The sequence below is a fragment of the Pholcus phalangioides genome, unplaced genomic scaffold (genome assembly GCF_987345545.1).
Source record: "Pholcus phalangioides strain wild (caught in Gottingen) unplaced genomic scaffold, Ppha-v1.0 ptg000001l_1, whole genome shotgun sequence".
Lineage (NCBI taxonomy): Eukaryota > Metazoa > Arthropoda > Arachnida > Araneae > Pholcidae > Pholcus > Pholcus phalangioides.
The window spans coordinates 28380212-28404303 of NW_028301594.1; positions in this window are offsets into that span (position 1 = coordinate 28380212).

Consider the following 24092-nt stretch of genomic DNA (forward strand, 5'->3'; position numbering starts at 1 on the left):
GTCTACGTGCACTTTTGTGACTGGTTGTACGTGTTAAAACTTCACAGGACATGAAAGCAATACGTTAGAAGACCATGGAAAAGCTACTTTTTCCTACGAGTTACTGCTATATATTCAGAAAATACTCGTTATTGAAATCATAGGCTGATTGATAGTGATGCATGATCGAAGAAGCCATCTCTAGCAAATACCAGTTCTTCCTCGACACTAAAAACCTTGGGATGGCCTAGTTTGCTAGAAAATCTTAATACAGTATTCGAAACTAAGTAAAAAAATGCACAGAATGCACCGCGAGTGCTTTTCCACAATCAAAATAACATCTGGAAATATTTCTAATAGAAAGACCCGGATTTTGTGCAAATGCCAACCTGATTTTAAATCGTATACATTTGAAATCCTTCAATTTGATTTGATTTTCATTTCGCGGTAGATGCTGTACATTAGGAGGAGCTGCACAAGTCAGCATTGGGTTGGAGATGCTCTTCGCGAGAGACATGACCTCTGGCTTTACCGAACGGATCAATGACGGATTTTAACGGATCGATCCATTTCAACGCCGGTACCCATTTCGGATCCAATTTGCTTCAGCGAAAGGAAAGGAAGGATGGATGGATAGATGGCACACACACACAGCTTTTCTGTGGAAAAAAACAAGAACGAAAAAGAATCGTCTTGTGGAAAAAACAGGTCAAAACGTCGTCGTCGTCGTCGGTCGGGTGGTTGAAAATGGAAAAAAAAAATTGTTTGTGTGTGTAATATGTAAAAACCTGATTGATGGCAGTTCTCTGTTAGCTAAGAGAAAAAGCCGCTTTCATTTCTTCTCTTCATGTTCGGATTATGTCTGTGATCCGGTAGCTCTTCACGATTCACCTCAGGAGGAGGCATTGATGCATCGATGAGCCACGTTGAAAAATTTCAATCGACGAATTATGAAGTCGGATCTTCGTTTAACCTAGTGCAAGGGGTGTTCAACGTTTAGGAGAGTGTGGACCACCTCATTGATTTGAAAAAGTGTCGCGGGCCACTTAATTAAGGGATCTGAAACAGCGTCGCAGGTTACTCAAGTTATCAGTAAATGTGCCGCTGGCCTCTCGAGTGATCTGGGAATGTTCCACAGGTCACTGAAGTGATCAGGGAATGTCCCACGATGATCTGTAAATATGCCGTGGGTCAGCTAAGTGCTCTGGAACTTAATCGTAGGTCACTTCAGTGATGTGGAAATGTGTAGCTTAGTTTACTTTCACTAAATTATGTTTAAGGTTCAGGCCACATCAGATGATTCGAGGGCCACGGGTTGAGCATGTATGTGGTTCCCAAACTGGGGCAAAGGACGTCGAAGTGTTTGGAACTTCGTGTTTTTCAGCCACCTCGTTGGGCATTTTGCCTGTAGTGGCGTTGTATTTGTATACAAATACAAATCAAGCGCTCGCTTTGATCTTTACGAAGGTAATTTTGATTTCTGAATCAATTCAGTGGATGCTCAAATCCCTGCCATAAATTACCGTGGGTGGTCGAGCACCCCCGGCTCCAATGCCACCATAGACTAAAGATATAATTCTAAACTAAAGATTATTCTTACTCTGCGAATGCCACTGACCTGGGGAAAATATTTTCCCCTTGTTGTGTCCTCGGATTAGCTATGAGGGCCATGATCAGTGCTGAATTTTCTATAAGCCATTTCCCAGTGGTCGGACGAATGTTAGTCGATCGAAGTTTTTGGGGTACATAATAAAACACTCACTATTCTGAAAATGTTGTTAGATCTTGATATTTCAGCAAAGATGGTGCATACGATTAATATTATCCCGGAGTAGTTACTACTATCGGCGTCCAGGGGATGGAATGACTATCCTCTTCGTCAGATAGGTACATACTGTCAATCAATTCATAGTCCAATAATCACTGTGAAAGTCAATAAATGGATAAACGATTGCCAGACAGATAGTTGGCGTAAATTATCGTAGTGATTATTAGATTATGACGGTGTATTCAGACATCCCCTCAACCTTCCCCCTCCATGTTACATATCAAAATACTCGTCTCGATGATCTCTATCAGAATCTACAGAAATCTATTACCATTGGGACAACCTGCCATGGTTTTTTACTTAAAAAATCCTCCTGTGGGAAAAATCTCTCGGTATATATTTTACCTTTATCATCGTCTAATTGAAACACATCCCGAGGATGAGATGATTTTAGTTTCCATCGAAAATAAATTAGTTTTAAACCCTTTGTGCAAATTCAATTTACACGTAAGTCTTTAATCAGACACATTCCATGATTTCAATTATCGTTTCCAGGATTCTTATGACCAGCGACATTCACCGATCATGATGATGATAGGAGCTGATGGAATACGACGATCCTCCCATGAGCTCTTGCTCCTACGTGATGGCAATGAAATGACCGAATGTTATGACTCCGGCGCAACAGAATAATCCCGGTATGACGAGCGTCTATGGATACCCTACCATGATATATATGAAGAACGAATCATCAGCTCGGGAAGAGCAAAATACTCCTCCTTCTCTGAGATGATTACGCTAGAGAAAGAGCGAGCGTAAGAGAAAGATCGATATCTGGAATGCATGGATCCGTTCCGTGGAAAAGAGTAGTCTCAAGCTTCAGCAGCCAACCAGAATAGCGATCCTTTCACCTGATTTGGCTTCGAAGCATCGCTCTTTCCATAACCACTTGTAATAAAATGAGTCGCTCCCCTCTCTTCCATAATAAGCTAAGAAACAACGCGCATAATCCTCGAAGATCAAGGATATGCTCATATACACTTTTACTTCATACATAAGTTAGGATCAATTCAATGTTTAGTCACCACTAACCACAAAAAATGCTAATTTAAATCCTCCAAATCTGCAGACATCCTGAATCAGACGCGTAACGTCCTCAGCAACGGAAGATATGGGTTTTATCTGAAAAACATCAAGGAAATTTCATCCATCGGCTGCGAACTTTTTCCTGTAGTTTCATGAGATGTGTAATACTAGCAAGAATACGTACGTTCTCGAAAAACTTTGTGTTCGAAAACAACAAAATAAGTTGTGGGTGAAGGCCGTAGCAAAGCTGTCTTTCCTCATCAATTTGCAATTTGCAATGTTCTGAGTGATCTTTCCTCCTCAAGAACACACACAAAGAAATAGCGTGATCAAAGAACGAACACGTACACACTGCATCAGGGGTTTCCAGAGTAGAACTTCTCGCGGAACCCTTGATATTTATAAGGTTGTTTCGTGGAACTCTTCATGATAACGAGGCTGTTCTACGGAATTCAAAATTTTTATTGAATATTTATCCAAAAAAAAAGGGAGTATCCTTACTGCCGTCTCAACATCATAGCTCCGGGGCAAAATGAAAGAGGACTTAGATACCACATCTTAATTTACATATTTATTGTCATAAAACATATATCATTGCGCCAGATCGGATGGTCACTCACCATTTCACCTATAGTCATTAGATATTTGGATTGGATTTCGGGGCGCTGATTCCGAATCTCGCATTGGTTTTGTCATACCAGTTGTGGGCCCGGTGTGAAGATAATTGCGGAGCCAGGGACGTCTTAACCTTTTTTCAGGGAGAAGAGAATCAAAGCATGCAAAAATTTTCATACATTACCACTAGAGCCCGGATAACATGCTCTAAAAAAAAGTAACAAAAAAAGTATGCACCAAAAAACTCTGAAAGAAAATGCGTTTGATAGTATCGAAACCACATTGGTTCCTCAGAAAAGTTAAAACTAAAACTTAAAACAACCACTTCTTTATTCAAAACAGTCTTTATTCAAAATTTCCCTGATCTCTGATAATGGAAGAGGCATGCAGCTGTATTTATTGAAAATTTTCGACTAGGCCCCACTGGCTTATACCTATCACCAAACGAAGAGCACCCCCTTACGCAGGGCTGTCTTAAGAGGATTATGGGCCCCCAGGAAAAATTCATTTAATCACCTAACAAATCCGAGAAAATTTCAATCCGTTCTAATTTTTGTGAGGCCCACCGGGGGGAGGGGGGAAGGCAGGGGATGGTTGCGTTAAGACGGCACTGACCTTACGGCAACTTAACTTAACCTCTAAAATTGCATTCAATTGTAATCATTAAATGCAATTTTTACAGGGTGTTTAATTGAAGCGTTGATCAAGTGCTCGCGAGCACGAAATCGAGCACTGTTGTTGAGTAATCAACATGGCTGTTCTTAGTCTATGATTTTTTTCGTGAAATTTGTTTCTGTGTAATGCTTGTTGTGTGTGGTGCTTCCATCTTCAATCAATTTTCCTAACTATGAGTGAAGTGTAATGATTGAATAATTGTGACGTTGTAGGCCTGTTGCTCTTTGTGGCGAGACCTTTTTAACGGGGAGATCGGCTCACATTCACGCCTGGAAGTTGGGGAAACCACAGAAAACCAACTTCAGCCGACCACCACTGCAGCAACGGTGGGGGTTCGAGCTAGGGTAGTCCGTGATCATGATCCATGGACTACTACAGCGATTCTCAACACGACCCTGGAGCCATGGTCTCTCTCCGGGCCTATAGGCTAGGATATTGTCGCAACTAGGGGGGGGGCACCAGACTGGGTCTGGTGTCTCAGGTGCTGGACCAAAGGTGGAGCCGAATTCACTCTTTAATTGCTCCTTCTACATCACACGGGCCGCCAAAATGCGTGCATACACTGGATGACAAAGTATCTATTTGCGGCACATGCTTTTTTTTCCCCTTCTAACCGAGCACAACTCCCGTCTATCGCCATGGGCAATTTACTAGTGAGTAAGGTGTGCCGGAAGTGTGAGAGTTTGTGTACATAATAGTCTGAGTGCGTATCTAATGTTGTTCGTGAATATTTAGCGCTGCGGCCTTGGGCTAGGGTCCCAAGGCAGGATTTTTTCAAGCTCCCCCCACCCCTAAAAGTAAATTTTGAGTGACTCCCCCATATCCGTAACTAAGGGGGGGGGGAGCAGGCGGATCCGATGCACCGGACCATAGATGGGGATGCGAATTTTTCCCTTCAGCATTACAAGGGACATTACTTGTCCCGCTTGACCAAGCATATAATTGCGACGCTGCATCAGTCTCACCCGGACGTTCACCCGGAAAGTGAAAGGACGTGGGTTCGGTTCCCCGCAAAGGCAGAGTTGAATTTTCTCTCTTTCCTAAATATATCTTCGCATCAGCCAGCTGTTAAAAACCTTCGTATAGAATAGAAGAAGAGTTTTGTAAACCTTATTCTGTGTGGACAATCACGTCAATCCTTCACATAACCAAAAGCTGAACCGACGAATCATTACCAAGATGGCACTGTACCATTCCACAGAAATGCGACTGAGTGAAGAATTGGCTGTCCGTTACTTCCGACCGCCCACGTCGGAGTACTCCTGTGAAACAATAGTAATAGTAGTACTACTCCTTTGATCTTAACAAACGCACCCACCCTAAAGAAAAGTTCCTATCTATGTGGGGGGGGGGGGGGGAGGGGTATTGTTCCTGTCTATGAGGTTACTGTGTCAGACCAGACAAGGCCCGTGGTCTGTCCCGTTAGGGAATTTAAGTCCTTTACCTAGTTGGTTTGTGCCATGCTGGGGTGGGATTAGACAACGATCATTTCACACTCAAGCTGAATAACGATTGCGAACGGCTGCTATAAGCGCGCGGGTCGTGTTTAGTCCTTCATTTTCAATGCTGCAGTATAACGGCTGCCATTTCTGTAGTCATATTAATTTTTTTCCTGTTAAACGGCATCGACGAGATATCTCTCTCCTTTCAGACAGGGCTGTCTCAAGAGCATCATGCCCCCCCCCCCCCCGAGCCAAGTGATTTTTCTGAGGCCCTACCTGACAAATTCTCTGAAATTTCAACCAGATCGAATTTTTGTGAGGGCCCCCCTCTCTGGAGGCCCCCGGGCCATGCCCGTGTAAGCCCATGCGTTAAGTCGGCACTGCCTTCAAAGCCTTTTATTTTAGCACTAACAAGCTCAGATATTTTGTAAAATTCACTCCTCAATGAACACTTCTCCGTATACCCTTATACCCTCTTAGTTTGTACCTGATGAAAATCGAAAGGAAGTCATTAAAAAAGAAATGCCATTTTTTTTTGGGGGGGGGGGCATAAGTGGTTTCTGCTATGCCTATGCCGGCTAAAGACAATCGACCTGCTGAAGTGTAACAATGCCATGGTTTTCTATCATGTAAATGGATCTTTATACCCCGCCATAGTAGCAGAAACAACGATCAGAGCATCCGAGACCGCAACAGAAGAAATCGTCAAAGATCAAACTACCGCAGGGCCGTAACTAGGCTGGGGTAACCGGAGCCCCCACAAAAGTTTACACTTATTTTGGATAATAATAATTCAAGAGAGACCCCAAGAAGGCGCACTACGGCCCTGTCCTACTCTGATATATAAAACTACTACTAGCTAATGCCGCATAGCTATTAGTAGGTACTTATATGAGATGGTGTACATGAGCAAAACATTTTTGAAAAAAAAATTTGCTTCTTTAACTTCCTGTTCCAAATGATCACATCTGAAACTCGATATGACTAATTACGTACTTATACCTCTAATTTGCTATTACCTTGTTTTTTTTTTGGCCCTGGTGACACACACATTGGGCGTAATACATAATTGCAATAGTTTCATGACATATAACTTTTTTTTCGTGATGAGAGAGAGTAATTGAAATTTTACAATAGGGATCTTTCCAACCGCTCTCGAGTGTTCAAACTCAGCTCAGCATAGTGTTAATTTCAGTTTGAACATGAGCAGTGATATCAGAGCCGGGGTTGCTCGAGCCCCCACGGTGCCTTAGCATCCCGAAGAATCAATTCAGAAACTAAAATCTTCTATACAACGATCAAGCCGGTACCCACAGATCTTTAAAAAATTTCAGACATCCCCTACTCTCAAGCACCCCTTTTTTTTAAGACCACTGCCCTATTTCAGTGGCTCTGAACGCTGGGGGCCATATGCAAGGCCACAACTAGATAATTTATCAGTCGGGGCAAGCATGCATTTTGGCACCCCCATGTAATGTAGAATGAGCAGTTAAAGGGTAAATTCGGAACCCTCTCTGGTCCAGCACCTGGGGCTCCATACTTGCTTGTCGTTCCCCCCCCCCCGAAGTTGCGGCCATGGAAATATGCCCCCCTTTAGTCCTGGGCTATTTGTGGGGGGGGGGGGGCACAGATAAAAATCAAATGAAAGGAGAACCCCGATAGGCACCTAAAACGGTCACAGAGAGCTGCGACAAAGAAAATGAAGTAAAGAATGAAATATGGCGAAGAAAGGTCGGCCTACTTCAGAATCCAGCAGAACTGCTCATAGAACCTGTACTATCTACAAAAAGAGGCCGTGTCCATCTGGGAATGACTCTGTGGGATTCATGCAGATAGGAAGCCTACATGTTGAAATTTGGTACTTTGATCTTTGCAAGAAATACGTAAATGTATAAGCTCTTACTTCCAGCTGAATACTGTATGCAGCCGCAAAACATCACTTTACCCAAAAGGGGGGGGGCGGAATGACATCATGTCGAGGCACTGCACAGAGCCTTATAAATTAGACGGACACTCACTGAAATCTATCTCATCCCAGAGCAGGCTCGAATTCAGGGTCATATGCCGGAAGAGACAATATATATATATATATTGTACTATTTCACTGGATCAGTGGACGCATTGATTTTCCGATATAATTTGACTCTCGGGAAAGATGATCAGTTGATCACCCCTTTCCTCCATCAGTCCCCCCCCCCCCGGATCTGCGTGTGGCCCCGGGATCCAGAGATTAGTCTTTTATAAAAGAAAATTTTTATTATCACACACACACAATTTACTTTCAATTAAATTCAATTCATCAAGTAGAAAGAGCCGCAGTCCCGTATGGGGGGGGGGGCGGTGACTGGATAAGACAAGAATATGGTCCACGGGCTAAAAGAGGGTGAGAAACACAGCCCTAGTTCATACGAATTCAGTTCGGACGCGATCAGGAGCAGCATTTTTTTCTCTTTGACGTAGCTTAAAACCGAAAAATAATCTACATGATTATAATGTCGTATAAAGATGTAACGTAATATCCTGCCATGTGTCATTTCGATCTTCAGCAACTTCCCTTTTCACACGTTCACAAACGCGATTTCTCTAGTTCTAGAAAGATATTTCTTTTGCGCGGGTAGAACTGAATGATTCGTGGCTTCTCTTGTTTGCGTCAGTGCTTTTTGTTTCTTTAGCGGTTTAACCCAGAGATTTGCGGATTTCAAATATTTATAGTCCATATCCATATGTTTGAACTTTTTTTCCCCTTCCTCCTTCATGGAGGGAATTTTCCTTTCTTCATTTGATTGGTTGTAGGATTTTCCCAGAAAGCTACAGGATAGTTATAATTGAACTGACACTACTCAGACCTACGTGGCATCCGTTCTGATGGGCGTATTTCGTTGAAGCTTGGTTACGTTATATAGACCATGGGGGGGGGGGGGGGAAACTGCAATATAAAAAAAATAGTTCAATTTTCCACCACCAGGTGAAAAAAGTGACGCTTAAAGAACAAAAAACACAAATTGTGAACATTAAACTTCATTTAATGACAGCATTTGTCCGATATGCATTCATTGCTGCAATCACATGCTCAAATGTGTTTTGAGGAGAGCTCCCCCAAGGCTCTAAAAGGTGTCGGTCACAAGCGCCCGTTACTGAGAACTTCAGCAGCAAGTCATTCAGACTGCTGTCTTCATGCAAGAAAGTGCAACACCCTCATATTGACTAACAATTGAAGGAGCAGTATTGTGCTCTCTTTAGAGATATTTGGGTCGTTTCGAATATTCTCCAGCCATCCACCTGGCCTCCTTGTTCCTCAGACTTGAAAGCAAACATAACCCGCCATATATTTTTGCGATTCCTTAAGAAACACTTTACGTTACTGTTCAGCGTACTGCATATAACGCGTTATGAGCTTGTGATTGACGGAAATGCATATTGAACAAATGCTGTTATTAAATTAAATTTCATGTTTACAATTTGCGTTTCTTGTTTTTTAAGCGCCGCTTTTTCACCTGGTGATTGGAAATTGAACTATTCTTCCTCATTGCAGTTTTCTTTTCCCTATGATACATACTAAGTTTCAACGAAATACAGTGATCTCTCACTAGTGCGTCGGTGCAAGCGAAAAAAAGAAATTTTCTTATTCGAGTACATCGGTGTTAAAAGAGGCATAATTTATCACTCATAAACGGTATCCTCGTAGGCGAAACTAACGCGACATTCCAAAAAGCTCTGGGAATGTTGGTTCTTGTATATTTCGAGGTCGGCATTGCTGCGGATGGAAATCGTTTTTGAAAGCTCTTCGACCCCCGAGAAGCCGCATAATCGCGAGATCATCCAGGAACGTTGCGATTGCCCTTCACGCCAGTACATGGGGAGAAAGGTCATCCATTCATTGGGATGGCCAACACGGCTGGCTCCTCTTGTGTGAGCAGCAGCAGCAGCAGCAGCGATCGATACCTGAGGAGCAAAGACTTCGACAGACAAGAATGGAGTCGTCGTGGGAGAACGTAAACCTCTTCCAAGAAGCAGACGTTGCCTCTGGCAAACATACATATGCAGTGTAAAGAGAAGAAGAAGAAAAAAAAACTTTATACACATTAGCAGGATGATCAGGTTTTCTCAAGAGAGGGATCTCCTCTTGACTTCAAGAGGAATTTCGAGTCATGATTTGTAAGATCGTGAAAAGCCATGACGACATGACATGATCATTACCATTTTATTGAGCATGGAATATTTTTCAACAAGTTTCGGGCCACCTTCCGAACTTTATACGCATTACCATTTTCGAAATCCTTTCAAGAAAGAACAAAGATCCGAGTTATCCCACTTCAAGTATCATCATCAACCGTTTCATTTGATTAAAAATACAATCCTATGAGCCGAAAAGATGATAGAACTCTGAGCTATAAATGCGATTTTCAGTTCAAACTCGGTTATAATAATGACCTACCTCGGTTGTAAATACCCCTCGGCATAACGTCAATTATTGGCGGAAGGAGCTGATTCTTCTAGATCAGTGTTTCTCAACCGCCGGGCAGCGGTTGGCGTCAGTCAAACCGGGCTGTGAGTGATTCATCTTTCAATTCTTCCCCATTTATTTCCCATAGTCGTGTTTATGACCGGGCCTTCCACTCGAAAAAAAAAATACTCAACCGGGCCGCGGGCTTCCAAAGGTTGAGAACCACTGTTCTAGATCACTGGTTCTCAACATGTACTCAGGGCTCCGCGGCCACTCCAGAAAAATAAAAAATGAATCAGTAAATTCAATAAATACAGTAGGAGCGCCCAAATCTAGACACCATAATCGGGACACTTCAGCCGAATCTTATTCACCCACAAATGTACCTCTCATTGTTGATGTCCGCTGGAATTTTCGGGCTTCAGGGAAACAATGATGGCAACTGTGTGTTTCGCGAAATGAATGTGATTAGTTAGAAAGACAAAATAGCAACAAACAAAAAAAAGAAAAATTGCAGGTTTGACCAAAAGAACTTTTCGTTCTTCATTTCATTTCCCCGCTCTTGCTGGTGCAAGTTGCGAACGGAAATTTTTGATACTTTATGTAATAAATGAGAAAATTTAACTCTTATGGAAAAGCTAGAATGTGGAGCACCAGTACAAATATTGTGTCGAGAGAACATAAGAATCAGAAAATCTACCATTTTCATGATCTTCAGAAACAAAAAGAAAAAAAATATATATATTTTTTTAATCCGAGCAATAACTATAAAAAATGAATACAGTAGAATCTCGACTATCCGATCTTATAGTCTCTTATCGCTATGACGTCGCCAAATCTCGGAACTGTCGCCAAACTTCGCTAAGTTTGCTGCCAGTTTTTGGCAATATTTACAGAGGAATGCGTTAATTTTCATTTTTACATAAGATAATGACTATTTACAGGCGAAAAATGGCATAATAAATGATAAACAAGAACTATTTACATAATTTTCGTAACAATATTTATATCCTTGGACTTCCTTTTTCTGTAATAAATTTTTAAAACGTGCAGTACAGCAATAACAAACATTTACACCATGTATATGTTACCACCAAAGCCCGAAGTTGCCGTTTCGCGAACTGGCTGGCCCAGTTGAGCCGGCCAATGTCCGAATTTCGGGCTTTCGCTGGGCTTCGGAAGGCCCTATATGTCGATGCCTATATATCGATCACTAAAATATCGATATTCAGATTCCTTTGAACGTTAGGGTTGTCACAGCTAACCATAATAATTATGGGTCAATAGTTAACCAATATTATTAAGAGTCTGTTATGGTTAGTTATTGACTGTTATTGACTAATTTTTATGGTTAGTTATTTTATTAGGGGTCAATAGCTAATCATAATAATTATGGGTCAATAGCAACCATAATAATTATGGTTAGCTATGGCTAATTATAAATGGCCATAATTTACCACACAAAAAATACGTCAGTGGCGATGATCCCGAATCATAGGGATTTGTTTTTAGGAATATATAGGGCTCGATATATATAGGTATCGGCTAAAACACAGCGAAAGCCCGAATTTCGGACATTTGGGTCTGCCAGTTCGCGAAGTGGCCAACTTCGGGCTTTCGCCGTAGCATATACATTTATTTATGAAGACATTACATTTATGTATAAAGTACTGACCTGTACCGAGAGGTCACGAAATATGAATAGGGGGTGGTTTTTGGTATTGAAATGGTGTTGTTGATGGTGTAGTAGGGATAGGAAATGTGAGCACATTTAGAGAGCTCCAGCCTATCCTGATTTTCTGTTGTCCGACCCGCCCTCCACATTAGGCCGGATAGTCCGGATTCTACTGTATTTAAAGAATAACGATTTTTTTTTACAATGCTCAAAGATAACTATTAGATAAAATAACTCAATATACTCAAAGATAAAATAACTCAATATAACTCAAAGATAAAATAACTCAACATAACTCAAAGATAAAATAACTCAATATAACTCAAAGATAAAATATTACTGTTGTAAATATAAAAAATTTGGAAATGAATAAAAGTGGATGCATAATACGGAAGATTCTCCTAATCCGGAATCACTTAGGTCCCGAGGAGTCTAGATTTCAGAGGTCCTACTGTACATAAAAAAAGGGTCAAAGGGGTTCTTCGAAATGAATTGATTCCAAAAAAGGACTCCGCGAGTGAAAAAAGTTGAAAACCAATGCTGTAGGGCAGCGTTTCTAAAACCTATGGTTCAGTGGCGTCGGAGCCGGGGGTGCTGTAGGTGCTCGAGCACCCACGGAAGTTTGTAAAACGGGTCCGAGCACCCACAGAATCGATTCAGAACTCGAAATTTCCTACATGGGACTCAAGACGAGCATCCACAAGTTCGAAACACTTCCGACGCCCCTGCTATGGTTTGTCTGGTCTCCGCGACGATGACAAAAATGGGCAGACAAAGCAGGCACACTTGATAATTTAGTTCCAAATCAATTGTAAAATTGTTCAATTGGTGCAATTGGTATTATTAATATCCTTATGAGTTTAAGCAAAATTACAGCTTCATACTTGGAAATATACTAGATGGCGTCATCATATCTCCTCGAGGAAAATGCCGGAAATTTCAACCTTAAATACGGGATGTAATACCACTAATTTTAGTCAAAAAAATTCAATTTACAACAAATTTGCTGAAATAAAGGACTGCTGCAAATCGGTGTAAACAAAAATGCATTCCTTGAAAAAAAAAAAAACCATTCGCCTTGACTTTGTGACCATACTTCATTAAGTAAAATTGGGAAGCTAGGATCTTAAATACGGCATAATACGAGACACCGTCGATTGTCACCGAAAACGTTGCCATAAGTCAGCAAAATCACAATAGTTGCTGAAATAGCTGAATTCTTTAGAAATGAAGGACTACTGGAAATCGCCTTTAATTTAAATGTAGCCATAACTATCATAATATGATTTATATGGTGGTGCTAAGCATATAAGCTGTGAAATTATCATCATCATTCACGAGTTTGATAAGCATTACAAATTAAAATAGGTTTCGTTTAAAAATAAAAAAAACGGGACAAGTGCATAAAGCAGTCAGAACAGCCAAAAATCTGGCCATTCCGACAGTTCCTTGAAATACGGGACACCATCACGTTGTAAGTTTGTGGTCCGTGGAATTGTTTTAAACATTTTACAGGTCCTCAGATTCAAAAAGGTTGAGAAACACTGCCATGAGACAATGAATCTTGCTTATAACGTCGACTAAAAAACACAACGTTCTCGAATAAATACTACACTTTTTCGACGATTGTTTTCTTATGGCATTATGTCCCAAGAAATTTCTAGAAGTAGAAGTCAGCACAACAAAGGAATGTTCACGTGTCCGTATGTTGTTCTATTGATAGATAAAATGGTAAAAAAAAATATTTCTTTCATGTGTTAATGTTCCAACTTTGTTTATTGGTATAACCCGTATATACGAGACATTTTATCATTATTTTGCCCGATTTTTTTGAAAAAATTTCCCTTTTTCTTAATGATAATTAGTCAAATTCAAAATTCATGTTAAAATTGGGGACGGAGGCAATTTTCATAATTTATAAATTAAATTATGAACCTGAGTGTTCATATAATGAATACCCATTAAGTAATACCCATCTCACACGCATTTGTTATGCTCAACTTTTTTTTTTCGTGAATGAAATACACTGCTGGCCACCGTAAATGCAACACCCTGAAGGAAGCATGCAAATAATATGAAATTTACAACATGCATTAGTGGAGGTGAGATATGCAAATGAATAGAATTTCAGCGCAGACGCACATCACGCGCGCCTGTGGCGCCACTTCAAAGCGCTATTTAAGGCTTGGAGATTTCGACGATTTGAAGTACGGCAATTGTGTTTTTCTTGTGGTTTTTTCAAAAAAACGATCAATTATGCCTCGTAGAAAACAGCGATCATCTTTTGATCAAGTATCCGAGTTCGACAGAGGAAGGATAGTGGCCTACCGAGATTGTGGATTATCTTTCAGCGAAATCGGTAGTCGTGTTGGACGAAACCAAACAACTGTAATGAGGATATGTGATCGTTGGATGCAAGAGGGTACGACGGACCGACGTGTTCGATCGCATCCACCTCAGTGCACCACTTCACGTGATGACAGGCGTATTGTGCGCATGGCAGTGACGGATCGCTGAGCCACATCACGAACCATAGCACAGCACATTCAGTCTGTACCGCATCATCCAGTGTCTGCGCGTACCATTCGACGCCGTTTACAGCAGAGTGGTCTGCCCGCAAGACGTCCATTGCTTCGTCTACCCTTGACGCAGAACCACAGACGTCTCCGCCGCCAATGGTGCGATGAAAGAAGGATGTGGACGGCACAATGGAATGAAATTGTCTTTACTGACGAGTCACGCTTCTGTCTGCAACACCACGATGGTCGGATTCGAGTCTGGAGACACCGTGGAGAGAGGATGCTGAACAGCTGCGTTATGCACCGCCACACTGGTCCTGCACCGGGTATTATGGTATGGGGCGGTATTGGATATCACTCTCGCACTCCTCTAGTACGCATTGCCGGTACTTTAAAAAGCCAGCGCTACATCTCCGAGGTGTTGGAGCCAGTTGTCCTTCCTTACCTTCAGGGCTTGCCCACAGCCATATTTCAACAGGATAATGCGCGACCACACGTGGCACGCATTGTCCAAAGGTTCTTCGTCAATCGCCAGATTGAATTGCTTCCCTGGCCAGCTCGCTCACCGGATCTTTCGCCGATAGAAAACACGTGGTCCATGGTTGCTCAACGATTGACCCAGATTGCATCCCCAGCTGCCACACCAGATCAACTTTGGCAACGCGTGGAAGCTGCTTGGTCTGCTGTACCCCAACAACACATCCAAAGTCTCTTTGAATCAATGCCGAGGCGTGGGCAGCGGTGATCTCCAACAATGGCGGCTACTCTGGCTACTGATTTCGGCAGGAACCACACTTCACAGAAGTCTATAAATTTAATCATTTGATGCTTGGTCAACATGTTATCTACAAAATAAATATTGTTGCGATATCTCTTGTCTTTCTTGGTGTTGCAATTTGGGTGGCCAGCAGTGTACATTAAATTGCTAGTGCTGTTTTATTTCCCGCCAATGGTTATTTATACGCAGTAATTGAGACTTCCGCCAACAATTGGTAACGTTTTTAGTGAGAACTGTGTGAATTTTTGGTGTTCATGTGATCTCAGTTTCCGTATTTCTCTAGCTATGCGGTCGCACCCGGATCGTAGTGAACAGGGCCACCCTTATCAGACGAGGGGGCCCGGTAAGAGAATAATTTCGTGGTTCCTTAGCCCCGATTTTATATATTTTATGGGGGGGGGGGAAGAATCGGGCATATACAAAAACTCATTTATTATCACAGAATATGCAGGAATGCTGAAAAATATCTAGTACATGCTAGTTGTTCAAAGTTGATGTAGATGCATCAGACATTTCCATTGGTTGGAATTACATACCCGAATTAAATTGAAAGTGTAATAACCATCCTCGGTCTCCCCAATATAAATTTTCAATTTCAGTGTTTCAAAAAAAAATTAATTTAAAGGGGGTGTTCCATTTTTTGCATATGCAAACTACCGTTGTGAGAATTTACTTCAAAACCGAATATAAAACTTCTGCAGAAGTAATTTTATTAGTCTCACGCAGTTGAAGAGATTGATAAACCTTTATATCCCTTCAATTGTGTGGGGCTAATGAAAAATTTTCAGTATTTTGATAACCATGATGTGACAGAATTTTTTCTAGACTCTCTCTCTGTATTTTAGACGCGCACATTATTTTTGGGATGTTTTACACGCGCACATTATTTTTTGGGAGATTAACATTAATGTTTATGGAAATGTTGTAGAGAGAGCCGCACAAATACCTACTACTTGCTTACATACATGCAAATAAATAGAGCACGCTCTAATAAATACGCAAAAAGTTATTAAAATTATACTTATCAGTATTGTATTAAAAAAATGTGAAAATTAGTGATTAGTAAATTTAACGTATTAAAGTATTAAAGAATTTTTTTCAAATAATATTTTTGAGTCCTTATTGAGTTGTGTAAAAAATCATATTCGACCCGCCAAAATGTTTTCTTATTTGTTTTTTTGGCCCGCTACTAAAAAAAGGTTTGCCCATCACTGGGATAGGAAATATCGACTAAGATTACGATCACAAGCAGGATCTTAATCATCATGAACCTCCGCATCCTGAAAACGGGCCCCCAGGCTGAGATCTTTGAAAGTGAATTCATAGTGAAAAAACAAAAAATAATAGGATTTATCCCGGGATGGAACCCTGCCAGCCCCTCCCCATGTGGGAGGCATGATCTTAATCAATATAAGAGCTGTATTGCTAAAAGCAATTTAATCCTTTTGATAATAATTGAAGGCGGAGAATAAAGCCAATTTAACCAACAACCTTGCTATCCACACATTCTTCAATTAGATTACCTCGATGATAAGTTCTATGAGCTCTCGATTGTATTTAGGAGGAGCCCTGGTGGATGACAATCCAAGGGTTCGCATGATGAGAGAGAGAGAGAGAGAGAGAATCCTCTTTTCTTTTTATTTTACTTTTCTTAAACAGAATTAAACAAACTAGATAGAAGGCAGAAGAGTCTTTCAAGCTGTGGATGCAAATAATAAAAATTTTACTGGATCTTACAATTACGTGTGCGAAACTGAAATTTTCCACTGGTTGATTTTTTTTTTGATTAATTTTGACTGGTGTAGCATGTTTTTTTTTTGCTACTCAAAATCCACGAGACAACTTTCCTTTCCCAAAGTATTCGATAGAAATGATTGGGCTGTTCACCGTTGAGTATGATTGGCCCATACAGAGCATATACTAGATTAGCTTAGAAAACTTTTTGACTCATCCTTCTATGACTCCACGTCAAATGAAGACGACATACATATGTACACCAAACGACATACATATATGACATACATATGTACATCAAAACAGTACTTAATTCCCCGCATAATCCTATATTCTTCCAGATTGATTACCCTGTTCCTCACAAACAGAAAATATATCGCAAAACTGACTGGAGTAAATTTAAAGAGTTACTCGTGAACGAGGGCACGCACAATAACATTCCAACATATGCACCTGCAATAGATAGTGCAGTTGATCAACTTACAAATAAAATTCAAACAGCTATTGAGCAATCCACAACCATCTCTATACAAAAAGAAAACAAATATGGCCTAACTAAAGAAATATTGCAGAAAATAAGGCACAAAAATCGTGTCCGAAGCCTCTGGCAAAGATTTAGACATCGATCTGACAAAATTACACTGACTGAACAGGCTAAGCAAAGAAATTAAACTTCAGGTTGAGAATTTTGTAAATTGCAGATTCACAAGCTTTATAGAAAACGCCACATGTGATAATAACAATATATGGAAGGCTTGGAAACTTTGCAAACCCTACAATAGCAGGCGTATAAACAAGATTCTGGGTTCAGGGGGCATAGCATTTTCAGATAGTGAAATAGTTTAAACTTTTGCGGAGGCATACAAAAGGCAACTTTCACCAAATCATGTTCAACCGCTTCATACTCAAATAGAGCTCAAGAACAGAGTAGTAGGGTATGTCCATCAACATATCAATAAATTTGAGGAAAAAATTCCACCAACAAGTGTGGACGAAGTGATCGATATTATATCTGCTCTCAAAACTAAAAAGGCGTCTGGATATGATAACATATCCAACACGAAAAAATTTACCTTTTAACATAATTTTAGCTCTCACTGATATCTTTAACACGTCTCTCAAAATTCATTACTTTCCAAAACCATGGAAACATTCTATAATAAAAACAATACATAAAAATGGAAACGACGTATTACTTCCAACCTCTTATCGACCTATTAGTCTTTTGACTAATATTAGCAAAATCTATGAAAAAAATCATAGCCAGCAGGTTGGAAACTTTTATTTATACTAACAATATTTTAAGGCCAGAGCAGCACGGCTTTAGAAAAGAACATTCTTGTGTGACGCAGTTACTCCGTGTAACAGAATTCATCACGGACGTCTTTAGACAGAAAGAATACGCAGCTGCAGCTTTCCTCGATATCAACAAAGCATTTGACAAATGTAACTTTGTGACTCTTCTCAACAAAATGATTAACCTGCATTTTCCGTATTTCTACATAATCTTTTTCTATCACTACATAACTGGTAGAACATTTCAAGTAAATATTAATGATACATTGTCTACTACACAACCCATAACTGCGTCTGTACCGCAGGGCAGCGTTTTGGGCCCGCAGTTATTTTTGTTGTACATCAATGATTTCCCAGCGCCTCAAGCTGGTATTTTATCACTTTTCGCTGACGATGCTGTTGTGATCTGCAGACACAAAAAACCAAGTGATGCTGCCGACATGCTTCAGGATTCAATAGATGATATCACTGAATGGTGCACAGAATCAGACATAGTTCTGAACAGCAATAAATGCAAATTTATCTGGTTTACTCGATGTAGAAAAAGACCCAGATTGCGCAGACTATACATAAACAATTGCTCACTCGCCCCAGCCGACCAGATAAAGTATCTGGGTGTCATACTCAACAGTGCACTTACATTTACACAGCACATGAGATATGTGCGCAACAAAGCCAACAGCATACTTGGTGCTTTAAACAAAATTACTTTCCCTAGAGCAAAGCTCTCTATTAAAAACAAAATTTTACTTTTCAAATCTATCATTAGGCCCACCCTTTTGTATGCCCCCCCAACTTGGGCACATGCTAATAAAGCTAACATCAAGTCATTACAAACTTCTCAGAACAAGACACTGAGGAGGTTCACTGGGGCACCATGGTTCATAAGAGGTAAGAACATAAGAAAGGACCTCAAAATTAACCACATCTGGAAATACATGAAGAAGCTTAATAAAAATCAATTCTCTCGTATGGCTAACTCTGCCTACCCACGCATCAACGAAATCGTCAACTATAGCGAAACTCCACCGCCTAGGATCTCTAGAAGAAAGATCTACAGACGTCCTAAACAGATCTTTCATCTCCCTTGGAGAAACATTTGAACGTCTATTTCACTTTTCATTGTGTAAATTTGTACATAGTATTCATTTTTCACATTAACTTTTCTTTGAAACATATGTCAACTTGGCTTTTTCTTTTTCGTATATATTTGGCTCCTATTTTCTATATTGACGGGAAGATTCCTGTATAGTTTGTCTTTGTTCGATTTGGCTCATATATAACCTCTTCGCTTACACTCTATTGACTATCTCCTGTGCATTATTATTAGCGCAGTTTTTCTTTCTTTGTTTTTTGGCACCTATTTACTCAATTTTTATTATTTATTCAAAAAAAAAAATCCACCCTGGACGGAGGGGACTTGCATTGAAAACTGGAAAGGGGTTGAACGAATGATGGCAGTAAAATATTTGTTGACAAACAATGTTGATCACTGCTCTTGTTTGTGTTATCATTGCAATTTTATGTGGACTGCTTTTTGCCTTGCTTTCCTGATTCTTATTTTTCAGGTGTGGCGGCATTGAAAAAAAAAAAAAAACTTCACTAGGCCAAAATTCTTCAGAAGCCACGACCATTTTTTTGACAGCCCCCCTCGGCTGGGCATGAGGGTAAAAATCTAATGCTGGTCTGGTCTGGTCAAATGAAGACGGGTGCGTCAACATTTTCCTTCATACGACTGCTTTATAAGTAGGAGGGTAGTGCCTTTCATTTCCGGAATTCTTTCTGGGAAAAATACACTTATACACAGTGATACTTCAGCTAACGAAGATGATTCGTTCCGGAATTACGTTCGTTAGCCGAAACGTGATTTCCCGTAAGTTTCTATGGAAAATCATTTGATTCGTTCTATGCTCTGCCCAAAATTCAAATAATAAGTTTTTTTTTAAAAGACAAAAACTGATTGAAGGTTAAAATTAAGAGCTTTAAAATTGAAGAAATGAAAATTTACAGGAAGATGAGATTCTAAAGATCTTTTAATTTTACACTCGTGTACACAACCAACACCAGCTTTAGGCTACTAAAGGCTGATGTTGGCCCAACCCAGTCAAGTTAAGGTGTCCCCAATCCCCATTTGTGATTTTGTCAGCTCATTTCTGTGTCTGATACATGCAGATGGAGAAGATCATTTCCTAGAATATTCAGACTGTTCAGTTTGATGCTAAGAGACTTGTACTGAAAGAGCACATGCTCTGAAAACAGGCTCATTTTTTTAAAATTCATTTTCTATTAGCTGAATCCTTCATTTTTTCATGAAAGGATTCAAAAACTTTCAGAAAGGGAAGTGGAGGTACATCTGGAAAAAGGTTCCGAGGTGGACATAAGTGAAAAGGACTCAAGTGAGAGTAATTTTGATGATGATTGGCACGGAAATTCAACTTATGTTTTATGTTAGCACGTGTGCATCCTATCAATGAAATTGTTCGTTAGCCGAGGCAGAAAAATCACGAAAAAAAATCTTCGTTAGCCGAAAAATTCGTCAGCCGAAGTATCGCCGTATATCAGTGGTTCTCAAACTTTAGTCATCTGCGCCTCCCTTGCTCAATTGAAAGTTTTTCTGAGGTTCCCAAAATAGTTTGGCGGACATCACACCCAAAACTTTTTCAAGATTTCTATCAGACTCTTGGATCGAGACCATTGCGCTTTTCTCACTAACTTTTGTTATAACCCAGCGGATAAAAATGAAACTTTTCAGCAAAAATATGCCCTCTAGAAAATATTGAAAGTAACTATACAGAGTACAGCAGTTGTTCGCCAACACGCCATCTACAGGCGTGATTCACGCATCAAAATTCAAGTTCACTCCTCCGAATTTCATTGAAAAAAGAGCGAAAAAATACTCCTTCAAATATTTTAAGTTTTTCTTTTTAATAGAATTATTTCTCTGTTATTCATTAAAAAAACTGTCCCTCTTTTTACAAAACTACAGTACCCCTTAACAGTTAAGAGAGGAGTAAAATTACTCTTCAAAATTATTTTAGGGATAATACTAAAGTATATAATATTATGTAACATGTAAGAAACAACATTGAACTGGAACTCTTGCTGCCACCTATCATATAAAAAACACAACTTTTATAATTTTTCGATTAAAATTCGTGACTTGTTTTTGATTGATGATAAAAACAAATTATGATGTGATATTACTAAATACTTTATAACTAATTTTAATTATTACGCTTGCTTCGAAATTTTAACAGTTGTTGTTTGTGTGTTGTAAAATAACGTTAGTAAAGCAAAATGTTACATTCCTTGGCATTAAATAATTCTAATCGAAAAGGCCTAGAATCGACCTGTTTTTGGTGTATATTTTTTCCGATTGACAGACAGACAGAATGTAATTTTTCTCGTCGCTGCCCAGCCCAAAGGGGCTGCCTGGCGACTTACAGACTGCTCTTGCTAGCTATGAAGGGGGTTATAGACAAGTTTGTGTAGATGTGAAGTGCTTGTAAATTAATAGAAGAAAAAAACCATACAGTCCGATAAATGCTACCATCAGAATAGTAAAATGCACAAAGATCAGCCAAACTTCATCAAAATGTTACTCTATGCAATAGAGTTGATCGGTAAAATCAATAGAATAAAAAAATATATACGGGGTGATTATAAAAAAACTATCCCGACATATGGGATATATTCCCGCCCCTAACTATCATACCATTCACAGAAACTGAATGAAATTTTGGCATAAGGTATTTTGAGGTATGCGCTCAAGAATGATATGGAAAACAACAGTGTCACTCTAACAGTTACGGTTACAGTGAGAAAATTTCGAAAATATCAAATGGCAACACCAAGTTTTTTGTATTGGAATGCGATCTCCATACTGAAAAACCCTAAATAGCGTTGGAATGGCACCTGTAGCACGAAAATCCCCGGAGCTAGGCAAGGAAAAAGTGAAAAGGGCTTTGCCGTGCACCAGAGCATTAATGTTCATTTCATTCGTCACACCGTTTCTTCGGCTGAGATCCCAGCCTGATTAGTCCTCCACAAGGTCATGTGGAAAATTTGTGAAACACAATAAATGCTGCTTCTCTGTCCTTATTGGTTGTCCTCACTTTTAGCCTATCTACCGCCGGCGATTTTCATGCTACAGTTGCCGTTCGAACGCTATTTAGGGTTTTTCACAATGGAGATCGCATTCCAATACAAAAAACTTGGTGTTGCCATTTAATATTTTCGAAATTTCCTCACTGTAACCGTAACTGTTAGAGTGACACTGTTGTTTTCCATATCATTCTTGAGCGCATACATCAAAATACCTTATGCCAAAATTTCATTCAGTTTCTGTGAATGGTATGATAGTTAAGAGCCCATATGTCGGGATAGTTTTTTTATAATCACCCTGTATATATATATACATACACATATACACACATACATATACATATTATGCGATAAATGTATATTATAATGGACACAAAAATGAAATCACCCATGTACAATTCACCAAAATGCTACATAATGCACTAATGAGAAAATAATAATAAAAAATAAATCTACCATACAAAAGAAGTCATAACAAAACAAGCGTGTTAGCCGAAATTATACAAATTGGTGCAGTGCAAGATCAGTCATGTACATCAAACCACAATGCCACTCTATGCAATAGAGTTGATCGATAATTTCGATAGCAAATTAAAAGTACAAAAATATTATGATAGATAGACAAATATTATACAGCTCAGTAGTTCAGACCCTAACGCACCGACCGTGACACGTGCAGCACGTTTTGAGGCCTGAGAAATTTTAGTCTTTGACGGGGGTTGTAATCGACCAGCTCTCTCAGATGCTCGTATTCTGAGTTCCTCATCCTTTCAAAGTGATCCTCTGAGATTTGTTGGATGTAGCTGAGGATAGTTGGAATCTTCAGGTCTTTTCTAATGTCAGCCCCTCTGATGTACTTTGGGGCACGCACAAGAGTTCTCAGTATTTTATTCTGTTGACTTTGCAGACGCTGCATGTTGGTTTTTGAAACATGAGCCCATACTGGGGCGGCGTAGGTCATGATAGGTCTAATGATTGAATTTTTTTCGATTGAGTTACATTTTGCTGTACTAATGCTATTTTACAACACATAAACAGCGACTGTTAAAATTTCGATGCGAACTTGATAATTAAACTAATATTATTACTTATGAAATATTTAGAAATATCGCACTATATATATTTTTTTTAAGTGGCACATCAATCGAAAACCGGTCATGAATTTTAATAGAAAAATTATAATAGTTGTGCTCTTTATATGATAGGTGGCAGCAGTAGCTCCAATTGAATGATATTTCTTACATGTTACATAATATAATACTGTAGTGTTGTCCTATAAAATAATTTTGTGAAGAGTAATTTCACTGCTCTCTAAAATGTTAAGGGGTACTGTAAATTTGGAAAAAGGAGGACATTTTTTTGAGGAAAAACAGAGGAAAGAACTTTATTAAACTTTATTTATTAAAGAACTAACTTAAAATTTGATTTTCCCTCTTCAAATAAAATTTGGAGGAAGTCAAATTTTGATGCGTGAATCACCCATCTGGATGGATATTGGCGAATACTGGGCTGCACCCTTCTCCCATGCCCATGTCCGGTCCTGTAACGTGAATCAGCTATGATTCCAAGAGTGAGTGAACTCAACGGCAACTTCTTTTCTGACATTAACAGCGCAGAAAATTAAACATTAGTTGGTGATTTGATTTTAGATTTGTTACTGATAAGACCGCATTACTCTTGAATTTTTGTATTTCTTTCAAATTTTGATTTCTTTTAAGTTGATAAATAATTTTTTTTTCCAATTTTTTTTAAATCATATATTTCAGTTGTGTAAATTATTGATTCAGGCATGTATTATACAGTCGAATTCCATTATAACGAACTCCAAGAGACCGGACAAATTACTTCGTTAAAACGAAATTTCCTTATAAAGGAATCCCAGGTTTTCGCATTGTTCCTGTGTAAACTTATCCGGGGGGGATTAGGAAAGTGGTTGTTAAATCGAGATTTTCGCTGTAAAGGTATTCGTTCAAACGG